General features: G+C 42.7%; 1 protein-coding gene across 1 annotated transcript in view; it reads right to left on the bottom strand.

Annotated features, from left to right (window-relative positions):
- FAT4 (FAT atypical cadherin 4) overlaps positions 1-21,144 on the bottom strand; it is a 131,475-nt gene that overhangs the window by 59,124 nt on the left and 51,207 nt on the right. The gene's annotated exons all lie outside the window — the stretch shown is intronic.

Here is a 21,144-nt window from a genome sequence, read left to right as displayed (position 1 = left end):
TTTCCGAGAATTGTATTTTATTATGTTTAATTTTTATTATTTTATTATTTCCCTTCTACGTGACTTTACCGAAAGAACCAAGAAGATACTGAGATGAAGTGCAGTAGTTTGTCGGCGATGCCAGTGTGGTGGAAAGAGAGAGCGTACTCTTTCCTTGCCGCCGCAGAGCCAAAAGCCACAGCCGAAAGAAGAAAAGCAGAAGAAACACAAAAAAAGCTCATTGCAAAGAGTGGCAACGATGACACGAACCCCCGCCCCCCCCTTCACTAAATTGTTTCAGACGCGTAACAACAAGCGGGGGCCTTGGCGAGCCCCCCTCGCGCGTCCGTGATTCACGGCTGGCGAGAGCGAAGGCATACTTGACGGGGACGAGACCCCTCCGCCCGACCTCGAGGCTCACGCCGTGAACAATTTCCTCCTCCATCCCCCTTTGTGCCGCCTAATAGAAACGGTCCCATTGTTCCGGAGTCGTTACAACGTTCTAGGATTTCTGACCCCCTTCGCCGCCCGGCGTGAGTCCGCATCGGCACGACATGCGCGCTCGTTTAATATCCGTCAGCACCGGCAATTAAGGCTTACTCTCTCTCGAGAGAGAGAGAGTCGCCTTTTAATGGGAGTAATACGTATTTTCCATAAGGAACATGCAGATGTTTTATGGTAAAGCTGTTTTAGAGCCTTTATTTTTCAATTCCCCTGGCAGCGATGAGACTCTTCGGAATGCGTGTTAATAGTACAGTGCGTTAACACTGAACTCGAACTTGACGTTCATTTAACGAACTGACATCAAACGAAGTGTCGTCGTCGTCGTGTGAGCAACAAATGAGCGATGCCCGCACGCAACGGGCACTACAAAACACGTTGCACGCTCATCTTTTGGCGACGGGCTTCCCCGATCTCGCAATTTTACAAATTGCACTTGCACCGAGAAACTAAATAATGACAGTCGCTTGCGCAGCGACAGAGGAAGTAAGTCACACCGCACAAGCAATCCCAGAGGTGCCAAGAAGAGATTTATAGCTGCATGCTGTTGTTGCTGCTGGAGGGGGGGGGAGTAGGATTTTTGTTCATTCTTTTTGAAAGGATAAAGGGCCTGCCTTGGAGGGCCAGCGTCTGGCTAAGGGAAGGGCTTTGTGTCACCGCTTCCCGTCCTGTTTTCCTGCCACCGCTAGCGCCGTTTTCCGCCACTACGACTGCGGGCGGAGGATAAGCCCCGTGTGGAAATCAGGCGTGCGTGCCGCCCGCCCCTCTCGCACAAGCCAGTGCCTCTGCGTGGGAACCGGGGCCGGTCCTTGCGTTTTACCGCAAGGCCTAATTATAGGCACCGCTGTTTCCTGCAGGAGGAATGGGGCCCTGGTGATGAGAGGGTACACATTCCCTCGTTTATCGCGTCTTAGTCCACAGGTGCTTTTCATCGCACCAAGCCAACCTTTGAAGACAAACTCATTGTGAGCTTGTATACAATATTGATTTTATATATGTTTTTGCGTTGCATGGGGCACGGGGCTCTTCGTAAAAACATCTGACAACCAAGCAGCATTTGTTTAATAAGAGCGACTCTGCTGATGTGACTCAGAAGGTTGACACCGGCCCAGAGTTTGGTTGCTTAAACAAATACTGTGGGATATTATTGGTCTGGAAAACCAATAGACTGAAGGACTAAAACATATTGTATTTGGAGACGCTGAACAGTCTGTATACACAAATTGCAACTTTTGAATGAGCTATGTGGACCAATAAGGCCAGGCAAATTTGAGACACAAATACCAACGTTTATTTTGTATACATTTTAAATTGAGGATGTTGTGACTTTTCATGTATATTGAATGCAATCGTCTATAGCATCTTAAAATCTGCATATCACTCCCCCACCCCCAAACTCCACCTCAGTCAAAGTAAATGTGATGTTTTAAAAGCCAATTTCATTTCCGAGAAATAATTTTGGAATTGCTTTGTCGAGGACAGTCAATGAGAATAGAGCAGTTAAGTGCGATATTTAAATTATATATTTTACGTGCCACATTCATTTTATAGAGCCTTACATTTTTACATTTCATCAGAACAAGGTGATCATCACATTTACCTTGATTAAAAAATAATAATCATGGAAGTGCTTAGCAGCCCCCTTTTCTCGCGAGAGAATGTTTTAAGGAAACATGTTTAAAATATTTGTTTCTCAAGATTGGAAGCTAACGGTACATGGAAGTAAAATGTTGGGAAGGGCTGTTTCCTTGCTTCCAAAAATGGGCACAAGTCAAAAAGAAGGTTTGTCCAATTAAGGGTGTAGATAATGGGATTTTTTTGGGGTGCAGGCCACATAAAAACAACAGCTGCAAGTGCTGAAGCTAACTCTGCTTGTGAAAGTGGAACGCAAACCGAAACTGCCCCAGAGCAAAAAAAAAGCAGCATTTTTTTTAATTGAGTGCAGTGCAAGACCAAGTGCCACCTGCAACCCTCCTGTGGAATGACCGTCTCCAGAAAGAAAAAAAAGGTTCTCCCAATAACTGAAACCACCCGTCCTCTGAAAATCCTAAAGCGCACGCTCAAATCACCACCAAACCCCAAGGCATGGCCTGCACAGTTAACCTGCAGCCTATAACCCAAATTTCAGTTTTAACTTTCCCATCGTGAGCGGCGTGCAGTATTGCATACATTTCGACGGGATCAACTTGCCGCATTCATTCGTCTCATTAAAACTATTTGAAAACATTCACTACTTTCATAAATATTTGTGTGACTATATCCTGCAATAAAACATGATTTATGTTCATTCAAAAACACAAACATTGTGTCCAGATGCTACACACGTAAATAATGTATCTCTATTTCTTACCACAGGGCACAATAATATACTGTGCACCAGAATAAGCTTATAAAAAAAACTATTCCTGGAATGTATATGACACGTAATTGGACTGCATTTACTTCCGAGCAACCCATTATGTAAATAAAGTGCATTCAGCCCTAAATTCTTCCAGCGGCCTTGCATTCATTACCCTGTCAAGATCATACCCGCAAACTCCACCAATTCCTTAGAAGAAATGTGTGTGGGACTGCTCGCACATGAGTTCGTTATCTGCGAGACGTGAGCACATTCGTGACAAACGACGATTGCTATTCAGATTAGAAAACACGAACAAATAGCATGTAGTGCACATTGGAACCCAAAGCAAGTCACACTCATTTGTCTTATTCATTGAGTTAGTAGGGCATACAGTGGTGTATGAAAAAGTACTGGATAAGCCACTGACTTGTGTTTAGAGATGGGATATCCGATTATTTAAATCATAGATCAATCTACACACTATTAGATTGATTACTCAGCCAATCGAATAACAAGAAAAACATTTGGCAATTAAAAGGTAGCAGCGCCCTCCGTTCCCATGAATGGGAGGTGATGGGCCGGACTTAGGGACGCTACAGGGAGCATCAACGGTGTCTCACTGGGTATAGTTTGTTGGGGGGGGGGGGGTTTCCTGCCTTCGGAAGGCAGAATGTGGAAGTGGTCGCCATCTTGAAAGGGGTCCAAGTAATGGACCACAAAAAGCTGTCGACTAGAATCTTTTTTGTCAATGAATGGACTTCATCGACTTATTTATTGCACCAACTAGAAATAACCACAACTACTACCAATGAGGACCTGCTTCAGGTCAATTCAAGAGGCAATAGGAAAAAACTACACGCCAAAAAGTTGCTTCTCCAACTCCTAAAATTCTTACGGCATTTTTCAGTTGATTAATGGGTGTTTTTTTTAGAACTGGAATCATCAAATGCCTCATGACATCAGCCTGCAGGTGTCTTTGGTGCTTTTTTTTGTTGAGGGGAGGGGGGGATAAAAAAAAGGTTACTGGCAAAAAAAAACAAGAAAAAATCGGTCGTACAAATTACGCAGCTAATTACATTAAATCCAATTTAAAGCTGCAAACGGAAATTTCAACACGTAAACAAAATATTTTCAATGTATAACAAAAATAAGGGTCGGGTTAAAAATGCACTTTTAACGTTAATTCGTGATGGCACCGCACTGTACTGAATGAGCTCACAGGAGGGCGAATGAAGGAGCTGTCAGAAAACCAAAAAAAAATTCCAGAGCCCCCTTCCAACAAAGCGGCCTGTAAATCGCTTATCTGCTCACTGCCGCCTGCTGCCGGGATCCAGCGAAGATGAGTGTGGGAGTACTGGGAGGGATCGGGAGCTCAGGGCACCAAACATGCTTTTAGTCTTCGGCATTTTGACCTCTTCACCTCCGCTATGCTGCAAGTAGGCTGTGCGGTTGACGCGGCAGAAAATCGCCATTTCTAACTCCCTTTCTCTAGGTCCCTCCCGTAAGGCTTGTATATGAATTTGAGTTTATTAACTAGCGCTTGATTTCCCGTACAAAGAAGTGCCATAACCTTCCTCTTAAATTAGCGTTATTTGCTACACTTAACTGCAAAAATATGGTGTCACAGTTGACGGAAATCCACGGTAAAAACGTTGGCTGCTATTGAGCATACGCAGCACCCAAAGTAGAGGACTCTTTACTCGCCAGAAGTGCACATGGTCTGATTGCTTTCTTGGCTCAAGGCTCAGCCTCGCACCTGCTCTTGTGCACGCGGATCTCTGCATTTAATAGACGTTCAGCATACATTTGACATCTGCCCACTGATGCTTTTTATATGGGGGCACCAAGCTTGAGAACCGACTGGTGTATCCGAAACAAGCAAGATCGTCGTATGCATGAAAAGGTTCAGCGATCCAGAATGAAAATGTGCCAAGTGAAACCAGGTGGTCTTACCCAGAGGCTTTCAGAGCTTATTAATAGGCATTCAACCATGCATAGATTTATTTACAGAAGCTGATTCTGACTATCGTGAAACTTTCGACAAATAACGAGTGCCATCATAATAATTACGATTTGTGAAAGTTGTGAATATTACGCGGTTTGTTACAATCGTGTTAATCGCGGTGAACAAAAATTATGGAGAATAACACAACTAGAGCATGGAAATTGAGATCGAAAAAGACCAATTCTTGAATTGAATCACGACTCTGAATCAACACAATTCATCGAATCATTGCGGGTGAATTGACAGATGTCCGGCTATTAATCACGACCATGACGTGAATTTTGACAAAATCCAAGCCTTGTTAAGATCACTGACCAATTCCGTACGTACGGACGTTAAACATTCTAACGTGAGATAATACGGTCATTGAACAAAGGGCACTGTGACTTGAACTATGAAGTATGTCATTTAGGACATTCATTAAAAAAATCTATTCCCAAATATATTTAAATGCCCTTCTTAGCGGAGCCTAAAGGATGGAAATTACAGATAGGAATATGGCAATGTTTAATATTAAGCACACACGTACAAAAAAGAAATGCAGTGTCAACAGAAAACATATTTATGCAGCCTCCAGTTTAATTTACAAGAAGCACGTAAAAATACTCCCGTTCGGTATCTGTTTAGGACTTTAGGAGATACATGCTGCCAAGCTATGAAGAGCAAACTGTTAATACAATCTTCTTAAGTTTTTTCGGTAGCTGTACAGCTAATCTGGCTGTGACGGTCCCACCTGATGACGGAGACTTGTGTTGCCTCCGAAACGTCGTGATTTTTGTTTTTATTTTATTTTACTTTCTACGTGACTTTACCGAAAAAACTTAAGAAGATGATTCCTTGCAGTCACGAAAGCTTCAAATCTAGTGTTAATACAATAACGCTGTTTTCGACCCCTTTCCACTGGAACTTTCACAGTTTAAATATATAAATATCACCTGCCCAACGCAGCACTTGTAATGCAGCACACAGCTTGTGCTGCGTGTTTACAGGAAAAGATATGTTTTATTAATATTTCGGAGGTTAAAAAAAAACAATCTTTAAAGTGCTCCTCCCTAAATTTGAACTACAGCCTGTGGTCCTGTCTTAAAATGACACAGACTCTGGTCTGCTACCTCTCTATGGATTACTTCTCATAAAAAAACAAACCTGACTGTAGTTCACTGCAGCCCAGGAGGCAATGCAGCCATGCCGAAGGCATCCTTGCTTATAATAAATTAAACGCTTTAAGAGTGTTTATCAAGTAAAAATACGTCGTGTCAAAGCATGCTTTTTTTCATGAAGATACTTTTTTTTATTTGTTTTAAAACCAAATCCTCCAATTCTTCCTTAGGGAGTCTAAATGTATCCCGTGTGTTCTTATAAAATATGAGTCGTCTTAGCTTGTCCAATACAATTTTATCCCGATGTAATTTCAGCCAAATATCGCTCGTTCGCCTCCGACAACTCCCACTCGCATCATACGTTTCTCCTCACCTCACGCCATAGTACCCCACCACTTCGTAAAATGTCCACAACGAAAACCCAGTCTGTTCAATCCTCGTGTGTGTTTCGTGGCTTTGCATGTTTATGATAAATCTGCATATCCTGACCCCTACTGGCACCTCACATAATGCACTTCCATTTATGTTGGACCAAAGCAGTACTCTATTGGATATTTCCTCAAATGAAAAACATATTCTTCGGATAGTAAGGTGCACTTTTCTTCCTCTTGTATTTCAAAGCAAAAGTTGGTGGGGGATATTATAATCTGGAAGATATGTGTGTATGTATGTGTTGCCGTATTGCCAGATAGAAGGGTAAAAAAACAATAATCATATTTTTACTGGCAAATGAGGTTCCCATAGTGTAGATGCTTGCCCCGAGCTCTCATACTCTGATGATGCATTGTCTTTGAGTTGTGCGCCGTTTGGCGTCATCTGGTCCAACCCATGTGAGACTAGGCTCTAAGGAAAGCTGTCTCGGGTGTGGACCAATCAACTTCAAGGACAGTGCACATTATCAGAGTTATGTTCTTTTGTTTGTATTATGACTGCAGGTATTGCGGTCTATGCAAACATGACTCCTTGTAAAAAGGTGTCAGTTTTGGTGCAAGATAGAAGGGTAAAAAACCAATTATCATATTTGAACAACTTTATTGACACCGAGCACAGGTTTGAGGTGCGTCTTATTTCTGGAGTGTGTTAAAATCCGGAGAATGCTGTCCTGTAATATATCTTTCAAAGTGTAAATTATTTAATTTAACAAGTCATTCAACCATCAAATGTTTTTTAACATATATATATTTCATATATATTATTTTATACACATATTTAAAAAAACGGTTGAGTAGGAATATTTATGTTTCTATTAGCGGTTTGGCACAGAGCATTCAACACAGCTACTTTTGTTTCCTGGTTAATATCCAACAACAAAACCCTTTGAAGATGTGAGCTCTCGTAACGTGAATTAATGTAATATCTTTTTGCCATGTATGTCTTCTTACAACTCAAAGGTATGTTTGCATGTTCTACAATAAACAAGCCGAGACGTGTAATGCACCGGCATGAAATTAATTGTTGTTGTTATAATGAGTGCCTGTATCCAAAAAAAGGCCTTCAAAGTAATTGTCTAAGCCCAGTTTCCAGACTGCCTCCGTATAGGTTACTACTTTGAAGCACGGTTGCCACCTCTGATGTACAAAATACTGTGGACAAATTATAGATTAAAATTATACATCCAAATCAAGATAGGATAAAAACTTACAACGCTGAGAGAAAGGAGAAGTTAAATCTGTAAATGATGATGATAAAACCCATCACCACACAAACACGTACGCAGGTTGTAATCACGCAACCTGCATTAAACCGGTCTACAGTTGTTTTCGTAGTTTCACTGCCACCTGTTGGGATTGATATATTTTGTCAAATATTCGATGGTGTTGACAATGATGCATAAATGACATTATGGCCGCACAATGCAGTTCGACTGACTTGGTGGTCTGCAGTGGTCTGGGGAGCTGATGTACATGCGACGCTGCACACCTTCTGGAGTTGTAAAGTCGGGAGGGGAAAACATGTGCATGCATTGTCTTGACTTTTAATGTGCCAGGAAGAATTACACGTTTCCCGGGACAGCTACCTCAAAAATGAAAATAATATTGGATAGGTGGCAATCCTACTTTATAATAATACGTTATAGATAGCCAGGGTGATGATGGTGATAATGATTACTTGTGACGCATGATGATGAATGTTCCGTTGGAATAAATCACACAGCAGAGCTATGCTACCTGTATTGCCAGAACAGTAGCCACGATTGTAAAAATTAATCTGAGGCATGTGTTCAATCGACATACAACAGAGCCTTAGTTTCTCACAGTCAGTCCCATGCCGTAATGCTGATAATGATCGCCATGATGGGCCTGCAGTTGGCCCTTCTGAAAAAGCTTACAAAGCAGCCAACGCCGTCAATTACGGCAATTTTAAAGATGTTGGAAAACATTCAATTTTCTAAATTCTGCCACAATTTTCATCTACTCTGCAATCGCGCAAATTGAATGGTTGACGTCCCCTTGTGAGCGCGTAGCCAATTTAACTGTTTTGCTCGCCTTCTGCCCACACGCTTTTTTGCACCAACTGTGCTTGCACTCCGCCAACTGGGGAACAACAAACACGCGTCAAAGTGAGTAACAAAAATATCTGTTATCGTCAAAAGCCGTAACCCGTCCCATTGACAACCACACGGAAACGACCACGTGAGTGTTTTCGAGTGCTGACGCTTGTTGCAGATCAGCACGATGTCTGCCGTTATTCACCCACGTGCCAGGAGGTTCGTTCAGGCACCGAATGGAGCACCTGACATTCTTCCTCAAGAACGCGAATGCCAAACGATAATGCCATACCACCCGTAAATACATCAGAAGGTCAACCATGTAAATATATAAAACTGCAGAAAACAAGGCTGCACTGGCTTCCATACTGTACAATGAATAGCCAGCTAATCCAACAAAATCAATTGTTGGGCTGTCCGCTTGATCGAAAAGATAAATTATTTAAATAAAATGTTGGGCAGCTATGAAAGCTTGAGTAAATTACACCATCCTCAATGTATTGGTTGTGCACGAAAAAAACGTTCGTTTCAGAGCTTGTTTTGTATGGAGCACCAATAAAAGATATTGAGTAAGGAAATGCCACCGTAAGTGCTGTCCTACAAATTAAACCCGAATCTGCTCTTAGCTCTTTGCACAAAGACTCGTGCATTGCCGTGACTTTGTTTGGAGAAATGCAATTGATTTGACTTAAGGTTGATGCACCGTCCACTGCTGAATTTCAAGAGAATAGCCGGGTGTCAGAACTTTCAACAGCTGCAGAAAGAGAGTGGCACACAAAGCCCCCCTAAATATATCCATCAAAAATAGGAGGGCAAATGATGTCGACAGCTGTGCCGGGAGCCACAGGAAAGAAAAGTGTCTGAGAAACTGGCTATAAAAAGAGAAAGCTAAAATTATTTAGTGAAGGAAACCCCTAAATGATTCGTACATTTATCTTCAAAAATAATATGAGGAAGTCATACAATGCCAACAGAGAGAAAGACGTGCATTTGGCTACATTGAAGGGGAAATTTAGAAGCACAATGTAAATTGTCGTATCTTCAAATCAATTAGAGAGCACGCACCCATTAATCAAACCAATCAAAACATTCTTACGCTAAAGTAAACACTCATATTAAAATAAGTACACCACAAATTCAACTGTCATGAAGCTTTTTCATACAGACTTGTAAGCAGAGCCAAAAGACAATACTAATTTATGACCGTTGAAATTTTTAATTTGCGATGGGAGACTTGTACCAAGAAAAAAACCCCAGTTAATTCATTGGCTGAGCACATGTGCTTTGGATCTTGTGTCATTAACAAAGGGCTTTATCATAAGCTTTGACATGATGGTCCGATAATGGCATGGGCCAGGCTGGTACCGAGCTGTGTCATCCTAGTACCTGGAGCTTATGCACAGCATATGTTTTCCTAAACAAAAAGCCACTTATCACCGTGGGATGCAGTCACACACTCAATCATGCAGGCAGACCAGGCATTCCACTCTTGTGGATGTGACCTAAATCATGGAACATTATAAAGTCCAAAGCTCTCTTCTCTTTTGTGGCCAGAGCATCCGATCAGTGGAGTCATAATATAACGGTGGCAAATATTTATTTGTTTAAAGTGGGAATGGGGAGTAATAGGTACTATACACGTGTTGGATTCATTTCCCATGGAAGTGCACATTGCTTAGGACAACAGAAGTTCGAAACCGGATATGTTTTTATACATTACTGCCTTAAAAGCTACTCGTGGATTTGTTTTCTTTACTGTTTTTTTTGTTAATTAGTTGCAGACCATGTACTTTGCTATTCTTATTTGCTTGAGTACCTGACAACATGAAGCTGTACACTCTATTCATGACTTTCATTCCGTTAATAGACACAATAAAAAAAGTTATATGGGACGTAAAAGTCAAGCCAAGTCAATGTCAAACGGACTCCCTGCTAAAATGAGGAAAGTAGATTTAAAAACTAATTTTGTTTCAATGCTTAGCAATGCCCAAGCAAAAATCTGAATTATAACAACATTCTCCCCTTAAGCATGTCACTCAAAGGTCCATTACTATTTAAGTGTAAGAAATTAACTTGAAACAACATTGTTTAATGCTAAAATGCATTGATTCATGTGTGGTGCTTTCCCTTACTCTTAATAAATTCACTGCAAAGTTCCATTCAAAAGCAGGGGCTAACTGGCCGCACATAGCACAGGCAAGAATGCAAGAAGCCTGTGCTATGCAACTTGTATCTGGGAATAAAACCAAACTTCAAAGCAGTCCGTTCATTGTGCACTTTAACACAACCCTTGTGTAAGACCACGGGGAGACTTTAGTATGCATTCTCTGGCTTTAACAATTGGAGGATAGGTATTTGTCTCAAAGATCATTAGGAGGCAGGGAATGCCATCACGTAGCAAAAACACCCATATCAGTAATGTACTTTAACAGGCTAGAATAGATAGATATATACTGGATCAAATTACATACTTATTTACAATGTGAATGGGATGCTGCTGCAGTGTAATGATGGTAAAAACGATGGACTTTGCAATTCCAAGAACACTGGTTTTATTTTCTGGCGCGGTGATAGAAAAAAATAGCCAAAGGTTGTATTAAATCATTTAGCGGTTAAAATGGTAATCAATTGCCAAGTAGTGTGTGGTGGGGTCGAGTGTGAGTATTTCCACCTCTTCCAAGATGTCTGGCCAACATGGATGAGTAGGCCAAACACCCTCGAGGGAGGAGAGATCTCTTAGAGCTCCCTCTTGCGGAGGTCTTTTCACCGGCAGTGGCATAAACAAGAAATTGCAGGGCTGCAGTTTTACCCTGACAATGTTAATACCAAATTTCAGTTGCGCAATGCAAACCCCAGGAAATATGACCATGAAAACATTTGTAAACATTCATTCAGCTAAGCTAAAACACTCAGGTCATGAGCTTATTATTAAATCATGAATAAAATATGGTTCACTTACAACGTTGTCTACTGTACTTTGAAATCAACAAACATTGGAGGTTGCTGTGCCATATCTGGATTGAACGTCGCTGTTTATTTTTTGACTCCACGTGGTTTTTTCTAATTCTCATGTTGAATATATTGTATTTCTCTGGTATATTTTGTTTGTGTTTAATTTGTTGTCCTTCCCCCCTCCCCCCCTGCACCACCACACCTCCAATGAGCACGGTTTGCTACGAATGGTGAAAAATAAGTTCACAACATCCAGGCCAGACATCTTAGAGGAGGTAACAGGTAGCCACACTTTACCCCCCACTACATACGACCTGCAGATCAACTAACTGTGGTGAACCCATTTATACTGCTGGGTGTACAGAGGCAGGGGAAGTGGGGGGTGGGTTTAAGAATTCTGCCCCATTGTTTCGACTGCCACGCGATGGGATTGAATGAAACCGGGAGCCGTCTGGATTGCAAGTCCAGTGTGCCTAACCATTACACCGTGGCATCCGTGTATATATTGTTATTGATATTAATGACTCAATGTGCGGATGAAATTGGTCACCCACACATATGCCCACGAATACAATGCACAACCATTCATTGAGTGTAACACTCATGTTGTAACCATGTCTAAGACAAATACACGAAAAGTAACCAAAATCCTTTTAAAGAGGGCATGCTTTTTGGGGTCTGTGCACCAATGAGGTAATTTTTGTACATTGCGCATAGAGGCCCCAATTGAAAGCAATTACAGTTAAAGTTACCAGATGCACACAGAGGAAAAGCGAGCCTGCGTGGTGTCGGTTCAACTCGGTCACTTTCCATCGATGCTCAGTGCCCCCGTGTGTTGCCAAACGTTACTTACAGGTCCTAATACGTAGCGGCGTTGCGTGGTTATGGACCCTGGCGCGAGGAATTAAATTGGGCCCCCTCTCCAATTACTCCCCTTATTCCTAGCCCGGCGCCTGGGACCCCCACCCGGCCGGTTGGCCCCCGGTTGCAGCTGCACCGCCTGCACACTAGAAAAGCTTCTCCACTAACCGCGTACCAAATCAGACCAATGTTATTAGCTTGTGCCTGCGTCCCACTAACGATTTGACCTTTGCCACTAATTGCTTCTCTCCACAACCAAGGACATAATGGCAGAAATGCGAGAAGTCGAAAGAGTGTATATGGTGGAATAGCAATAAAAAGGACCACGTGAACTTTGAAATATGTAATATGGAAACAATTAAAATGCTCTTATTTGCTGTCATATTTTAATCAACATCAAGTGGCATTGTGAAAATTAATATACGAGTTAAGTTATAGGGTTTCCCAACCCCCCCCCTCCCCCCCTTAAACATTAAAATGTCAACATTATTTTCATGAATTGTATATATGAGTGGCATATTCATAAGGTGGCTCAGCGGTAGATCGAGCGGCTCACAATCGGAAGATTGCGACTTCAAATCCTGGTCGGGGACTGATTCAGCCTTTCAATTCCTGCAAAGAGAATGCAGTGAACGCCACTTGGTGTGAAAGCCAATAGCCGGTCGTCTTGCGGATTAGACTGGCCGAATTCTCACCGCAGGGCTCAACCTGAGAATCACTTCGACTTTGCTCATTTGGACAATCCATGCACGGTGAGAAACAAAAAAGGGCAACTCCCATGCCCGCACGTGCAGTCGCCGTGACACCCCTCCCCTTCCTGCACGTCACCACCGAAGAAAGAAAAAAAAAACTTATAACGCGATGACCAATTTTCCTTCCGATATAAATTAAAATGGCCTATCGAGCGACCGCAATCCGAGCAGTCTTCCCTGAAATTACATCATGCCCTCCAGACGTGGCCGTAAGCTATTTTGTTTGGCCAGGAGCGCAGCACCAAACATTACCAGTATCGAATAACGACGTCACTCCACTCCAAGAGTCATGGGCGACCTTTGCGTTACTTTGGTGTTCCGCCAGAAGGGAGGGTTTAGTTTCTTTATTTTTCTGTTATTTTGAAAATATATTCACTGGAAACGCTTTTTGGTTGTTTTGTGATTTATTATTGTGTGTGTGTTTTTTCTCTCAAAAGCGTTCTTTAAAGAAATAAATGTTCGCTGTCCTATAAAATGTATTATATATTTCTTTTGGACCCCCCCCAACCCCTCCTTCACTCCCTCAGCAAACAAGAGAAAGAGCAACGCAGTGAGTCCCCTTGTATGTGTATTTATTCAGGAACAGCCATAACCAGTGTGAGAGCAAGTGAACATGTGTCGGACATATTATCGAATGCTTGAATAACGGTTACTGTGAATGCAGCTAATACCAGGGATGACTTTGGATTGCTTGTTATTTTTATTTATTTGGATGATTATTTAATCCGTGGGGGCTTCAAGAGTAAACATTTCTAATGTACATCATGCCATTGGCATCACCTAAGGACTTGATCTTTATGAATGCTAAAGACTTGTGTGCAGAAGTCAGCCGATGGCCTGTGATATGTTAACAGCTGTGATCATTTGGGGTCTTGTTGTGTTAGCAGATGTTGTGGTGAACCCCTGCCAACCCCAAAGGCACCCCCTCAATCCCACCCCAACCCCCTTGGAATCAGTGTACACTTTGCCAGGACAAAAGCCACAGTCTGACTGGGCTGGCAACACAGGGGATTGGTCACGTGCAGATTTACAAGGAATGGGTCATCAACCAGCCTGGAAAATCCTTAGGCTGTAACTTGGTTTTTTAGAAGAATCCCCACATGGCCACACACAAGGCAGCCTGGGCTTTGAGTGTGTGCCTTGTGTCTGCTGTGTGACTTTATGAATTCCACCTTTTTTTCTGCAGACGGCAAAAATATTACCATTGCAGTTGGATAAAAAGGTAAAGAGGTAATGGCATTGCCCTGCACTTGCTAGCTCACCCCACCGATGATGCATAGGGCCTGCACCAGAAGGAACTCTAGAGAGACACTAGAGAGAATATGTCGCGACAATGGCCAGATGTCTTGAAAGAGGGTACCCACAGAGTTTTACCCACCGTACGCGACTTGCCAATCGGCTGCTGGGTAGACACAGGCATCGGAGGGAATTTAAGAATCTTGCCCAAATTTCAACTGTCCGCAACAGGAAAACTTACCAGTGACCACTGCTTTGCACGTCTATATTGTACTCAACAGAACACCACGATAAGCCTGTAGAAAATGAAGTTGGTCAGATCTGTAATATAGATATTTTTTATTTAAAAAAATATATATCGCAATGCTTACTTTGAGACATATTCCAGCGTTGGGACCATTTGTAGCTCACTAACGTGTTCTGTAAGCTACTCTCACAATGAAATGACCGACACTGCAAGAGAGATGAACATCTACCTACATAAAGCTTGTACAAACTATTTTTTGGGTTATCATGCTGCACATTGTAGGGAAACACGTAGGCTTTCGCGACCAATACGAATGCGGTGTCGTACTCGAATGGTAAATGTTGTGGCTTTACTCTACAACACACCAGTGGACTGAACGCGTGACGAATTGGCACGTATTGTTTACGTGGCAAACCTTATTAAATAAGCTGTGTCGGGTGGCGACGGGTTTAAAGACCTATTTACGTGATCTAACCCCATAAAAAATCTGTATTATGGACCCTGTAGGGAAGTTTTTCCCCTGGGTAAAAACATTCTTTTCACCTGATTAAAATTCACCTCAAAAGTTTCGGTAAAACACATCATTAAAATTCCTTCAATCCCCCCCCCCACCACCTCACCTGTATCTGGCCATCCGGCAATATTAATGGGTAGACCACAGTTAGTCGATCGGCAAGTCGCACGTGGTGGGGTAAAGTGTGGGTACGACCATCCTTTTCCGAGATGTCTGGCCAGCGTGAAAAATACAATCTAGCTCCTTACCACCAGAAGTAGGAATGATCAAGAAATTTCAGGGCTGCACCTTTACCTCTTTAAAAAATCATCTAAGTTACTCAACCGTATTCAAAGTGGACAAGCTAATTCAAGATGGGGCCAAAATCATATATTATCGTTATTTTATTCAGTCATGTAATATTTATAGGCTGCTATCAGTAAAATTACATCTTTTGGTCCTGTTTTAGAGTTTGCGGCCTGTGCGTGCCATGAAATCAATGTGGTACTCATAACACGAGCTTATATGGTAGCCGCTGGCCACAAATGATTCGGCCAATCACATCAAAACGCAGGGTGTTTCTTTAGCATAACTAAATCTGCAAACTCGTACGTTTTTTTCCTCTCAGCTTACTACAATGGAGGCCCCTGTAAATCATGGCCTGCCAATGTAGCATATTATGTAATACAATTCATATTTGAAAGGTTGCAACGCTTTCTGAACATTTGTTTATAATTTAACAAGAAAGCAAACGCAAACAAATTAAGAAATTTGCTTTTTTTTCTCTCCCTTAAAAAACGCAAAACAATGAACCCAAACAAAACTACACTTACAGAGAAAAAAACTTAACAAGTACCATATTCTTTGAAAAAATAAATTGCGTTAAATGTTGCATTGGGTCGATGGAGCTCCGTTTCGAGTCCTCTAAGGTTCCAGATAGAGTCGTGTAGAATGTCTATACAGAAATCTTTCCTTTGCTGTAGTCTTGACCGAACGTTTACAAAAAATGTAAACATTTTACCACACTGCGGGTGGACATCTACGGAGTTACCACTGCTCATGCCAGCCTTATACTTTTGTGTCTCGGCAACAACATCTGGCTTTCAGATTAATTGCACGGTCGGCTACGTACGGTGCGAAAGAAGTTCAACGTACATACTGAATTTTGAATTAGATCATTTATAGCCCTTTACCAATACACTGCCAGATGGAGGCCTCTTCACTCAAGTCAAGGTGGTTGTTTGTCCACAATTCACCAGGCTGGTCAGTGCAGGCTGGTGAAGGGGGGCTACCCAAGACAGGTTAGGTATGATGTGCCACCCGTGTCAGCTGTGGCCAAAAATCGAATCCCGGTACCAGAGTGTTTAATGCAAGTCTTCTAAGCACTGGGCCACCACTCCACTCCACCCCGACACTATTGCTGACCCTACCGAACATAATACGCTCGGCATTAAACAATGTTTATTCATCTTCTCAAGATGTTTAATGCAAAGCGTTTTTTTGTACTTACCAAAAAAAGGCGTATTAAATGGGTCCCACCGCGGTTGTAGTCTGAAATGCTACAACTCAACACAAATGTGGCATTGGGATTTAGATCGTGCGTTTGATTTTCGATTATCTACGGGGCCCACAGGCATGGAGGATAAGGCTCGCTTTTCCCCATGCATGGTAAACAAAAACAGGTGTGCATTTTTTCGTTCCAACTACTGGGCAAAGTTAAACACGTTCCTTGAAAACAAATAGACCACGCGGGAAAACATTTCTTGCTACTCGTAATAGGTTTTAAAGAAAGAAACCGTGGGTTTCTTTATTTCTGGGGAGTCTGGAAGATCGCACGCTGCATAAAAACCCCCCCAAAAAAAGAGGAACGCTTCTGTGAAAGGAGGGAAAAGGCACGGCTATCACGGGGGATTCGACAACATCTGCTGGCTTTCCGATGACATCATCCCAAAAAATAAAAAGGACCACCCCTCCTCTGCACCCCTACCTTACTTCCCTCCCCTTTTATTCTGCATCCATGGCCATAGCGTGATGACGGGGTCCATCGGGAGTATCCTCGGGTTTACTGTAGCAAAGCCGTGGCAGGAATTCGACCAAATATCAAGCCAACCATCGGGCACTGATCTCGCGGGGGCTTACACCGGCGATGACTCAAGACCCCACCCGCCCAGTTCCTCTCCATCCCAACCACCCCACCCCACACAGCTAATCCACCTCCCTCCATCCCAACAAACCTACAGCAGCCAGACACAGAGGAGGCTCCGTAAACACAGTCTACGAGAAGGTTGATTGATGAATCCCAATGCTCCGTTATGCCTGGAAGTTCTTTTTTGTTGCAGGTTTTGCCAAACGGCCCTCTTCCCAATCCCCGCCTCCCCACCCACCCACCCATCCCCCTTTTCTTTTTTTTCTGCTCCGTTTAACCTCTGCCCTGCACTCGTGCACGAGGAAGTCAAAGTTGAGGCATTCAGATTCGGACTGGACCCATACTACTGCCGCACGCCACTCTTTTAAGTATCCAAACTGCAACGGCCTTGGGGCGGAGGGTGAAACGACGCGTGACAAAAAAGACGTGAGAAAAGAGATGTCGTGATTGGTTAGTGGACGATTTGGCAGTAAGCGGGCAGAAATGTCCACGCGCTGGACGCAGATGTTTACGCAGTGAGGGACATTTCCGTAAGTAACTTTGCATGTAACGTATGAATTGTGTTTTCTATTCTTAGGTTTTTTCGGTAAAGTCACGTAGGTAAAAAATTAAAATTAATTAAAGTAAAATAAAAAATAACATAAAAATCACGACGTTTCGTGATTTTTATTTTATTTTACTTTTATTAATTTTAATTTTTTACCTACGTGACTTTACCGAAAAAACCTAAGAATATGAATCCTTGCAGTCACGAAAGCTTCAAATCTAGAATTGTGTTTTCTAGTTTGTAAAATACTCTTTGGGCTTAATTGCCACACATGTTTTCCTAATTTCACTCTTGAAACTTTTGCTGGAATAATCAGTGTTTTTAGGCCCTTTATTCCTACATATAATAATAATAATAATAATCAAAATGATTGTTAAGATTACTGAGACTCCACAACATGATGTGATGTCAGGTGTAATATAGTTTTGCAGGCAGGTATTATTTCTGTTGAAGTTGCTCTTTGAAATTTAGCAAGAGGTAAATCTCGTTGAAATGAAACTACAATGCCTTTGAGATCAGTGGGTTATTTTAATGATAATTCACATTGTCTTGGTATGTATTTCTTGCTGTTTAAAAATTACAACTTGATGCGAAACCGTTCATAAGGAAGCATTAAAGTTATTCGCAGGTCAACTCCTTTAACTTATTTTCGTCGTGTAACCTTGCGATAAGAGTGATTGAATCGTGCATTTAAGGTCATAAATAAAAACTCTACAATAGAAAATAAAAAGAGACCCACCAAACTTTAGCGACGTTGCTATCTAAAGGTCTGCGGTAGGTACGAGCTGGCTATCACTTTTAACGGCTCGAGAATTGAAGCAATGAGGCCATCGCGCTCGCGTGACCCAAATCAAATTAACCTCTGAAATTAAAAAATACACGGTTACACACGTGAAACTAAAGTCCACACAGGTGGACAGCGCTGTACTGCCCAGAGGCCAAACAGGCACCTCCCCCCTTCCTTACATGCTGGGGGAGATTGGAAGCGACACCGAGTAAAGTGATACGGGGGGAGGGGGCGGGAGGGGGTGGAAGAGTTACGTGCCACGCGTGCGGCACTTGGGCAGCCGAAGCTAATCCCCACTCGTGTCCCCACGGCCTCCGGAGTGGCTCAATATTTCCCCGTGAACCGCGCGGGATCAACTTTGGCTCGTAACAGCTGCACGGACGCCCGGCCGTGACGTGGGTGGTATTCCGCTGGGGCGTCATCGTCGTGGTGCCGTTGCTGTGCGTGGTGCATCATTAAATGTGCCCCGCATCCTAACTTGGAGGTTAAGTTGGGGGGGGAGTGGGGGTGTGTAGTCGGTCAGCATTACAAACAAGGGTTGAGCTTATTTAGATTTTTTTTGCTGCTTTAAATTTCCAAGCGGTGAGCCACTTTGTTGAGCTCTTTCTTGAGGCCAGGTGGCTTCTAAAAAGAATACGTTAATACCTCAGTGGGCTTTCCCTGGTAAGATGAAAAAATATATATATTTGTATATTTTAAGTGATTTGTTTACCTTTGCAGTCCTATCGTGTTTTTGTACCGTTTGTTGTTTTAACGTTCTGACCCACCCCGACTCTGCATCTGTGGAAAAAAAGCTTCATAGCTCATCGGATTCCTCCAGCATCAATAAATATTTTGATCTGAGCGCGAGACGAACCAGCAACTGCGGAGTTGCTGCCGAGAGAAGAGGAGCAGCGGGGGAAGGCAGCGGAAGAAGAGGTGGCTGAGAGACCAACATCATCAAGCCTGGAGGCCACGGCTGGACAAGAGCAAGTGAGAAAAAGAAGAAATGGAAGAGAATGGCAGAGGCCTTTGCCCAACAGCGTGAAGGGACAGGATGCGAACAACAACAACATCAATGCGTATCAAACACACTGTGCTATGCTCATAGCAACCGAGGTTTTGATTCCTGGCTATTCGCAGAATTGGTTGGTGGCATGTGGATGCTGTTCCGTGGCCTAGACCTCTGTTTGGTCACCTAGGACTACAATGAGTGCATTCCCAGGTTCCCATAGCGAGGACCTGATCTCTGAGCACCTCTTACGCACCCCGCTTTGAAAAGCTCTCTTTCTTTATTCGCAAAAGGTTGCTTCATTTTCAGTCGAAAATGTGTTTCAGCTGGGAAAACATACTGATTAGACTGAGACAGCGAGGGCTTTGGACAAAAGTAAACAATATATGTAATAGTTGCTTCCATACATGTCTGTACCGAATGTTGGTTCGACTTTGAATATAATGTTTGTGTATGAAATCGTCTCTGCACATGTTCCAATAATAGTAAGCCAACCCCTTATTTTATAGCCAGGTTTAAACGGGAGGCCTTATGGTCGGGTATTGGTTTGGTTGAGAAGACAGTCTGCTATGCAAACATTTAAAATATTTGGCCTAATAAAAAAGTTTTGTTTTCAAATTGAATCAATAACCTATCAATGGAATTAATAAACTTAAATTGGTTGTTAAAATACATAATTTGAATTCACATTTCATCGGACTAAATCTTTCTTAAATAACCTTACCAAGAAAATAAACACTTCTGGCACGTGATTTTATTGCATTTATTTCAATTTAAGTTTCATATTTACAAGCATTCCATCTGTCACAATGCCATTTTTTGTTCTCTTTCCGTACTTATGGCTATCAGCGCTTAAGTGACCCTAAAACATTGCAGGCCAGTTCGTAAATCTGACTTTACTTTAAAAGGTGCCTGCCGTGACACGGAACACACACTGACTTACAGCGATTTATTGCCTGCGTGTCCACGGAGGACTTGTGCCCGGGCAAAAGTACCCACTCGCTGGTCCTCTTAGCTGGACCCTCCCCGTCACTCCGCCACATATGAAAATCATTCAGCTTTAGCGATGCACAGATCACGTTGGTGCATCGTTTGCCATGTGCAAAATATTAATGCGCACTCAGCCTCACGACATCTTCATTACCACTCACGCTCAACTGCTGCCAAAGGGAACCTGAACCCGAGGAAGCTTCCAGTATCTGGCTCCTTCGTTAACGACAACAACAAAAACGGGGCAATACAGATTGTTTAACTTTTGCAGCACGTTGTGCGCACATTCGTTATGTTATCCGTTCGCAAGTGGTCGCTCCAACGAGAAGAAATGGAATAACATTAGGACTTCGAGAGATTTCGCTCAGCAAGCACTGGGATGTCCCAGTAGCATCTGTTGGACCTCAGCCTTTGTCAGACCTTGCCTTTTGATCTACCCCTGCGTTAATTACTTTGGGAACGTGAAATTTCCAAATAAATAAAATTGGGGGGGGGGGGGGGACACTACCGACCACATGCTCGGAGCCAAAAAAAAGCCCAGTCCACCTTTACCAGAAACAATGCAGTGAGAGTTTGAGCAGGTTCATCACGTTGGGGCCGCGCAAATAAGAAGATAGAACACAACGTTTGACAAAAAGCAAGGGGGCTGAACACTGGTCCGTCTGTTGTGGAGTGTTTTCTCACATCAAAACAGGCTGTGAAATTGTACACCTTCTCCACCTCCACTG

This window comes from Lampetra fluviatilis, chromosome 15, assembly GCF_964198595.1.
Source record: "Lampetra fluviatilis chromosome 15, kcLamFluv1.1, whole genome shotgun sequence".
NCBI lineage: Eukaryota > Metazoa > Chordata > Hyperoartia > Petromyzontiformes > Petromyzontidae > Lampetra > Lampetra fluviatilis.
This window is presented reverse-complemented; position numbering and strand designations above follow the sequence as displayed.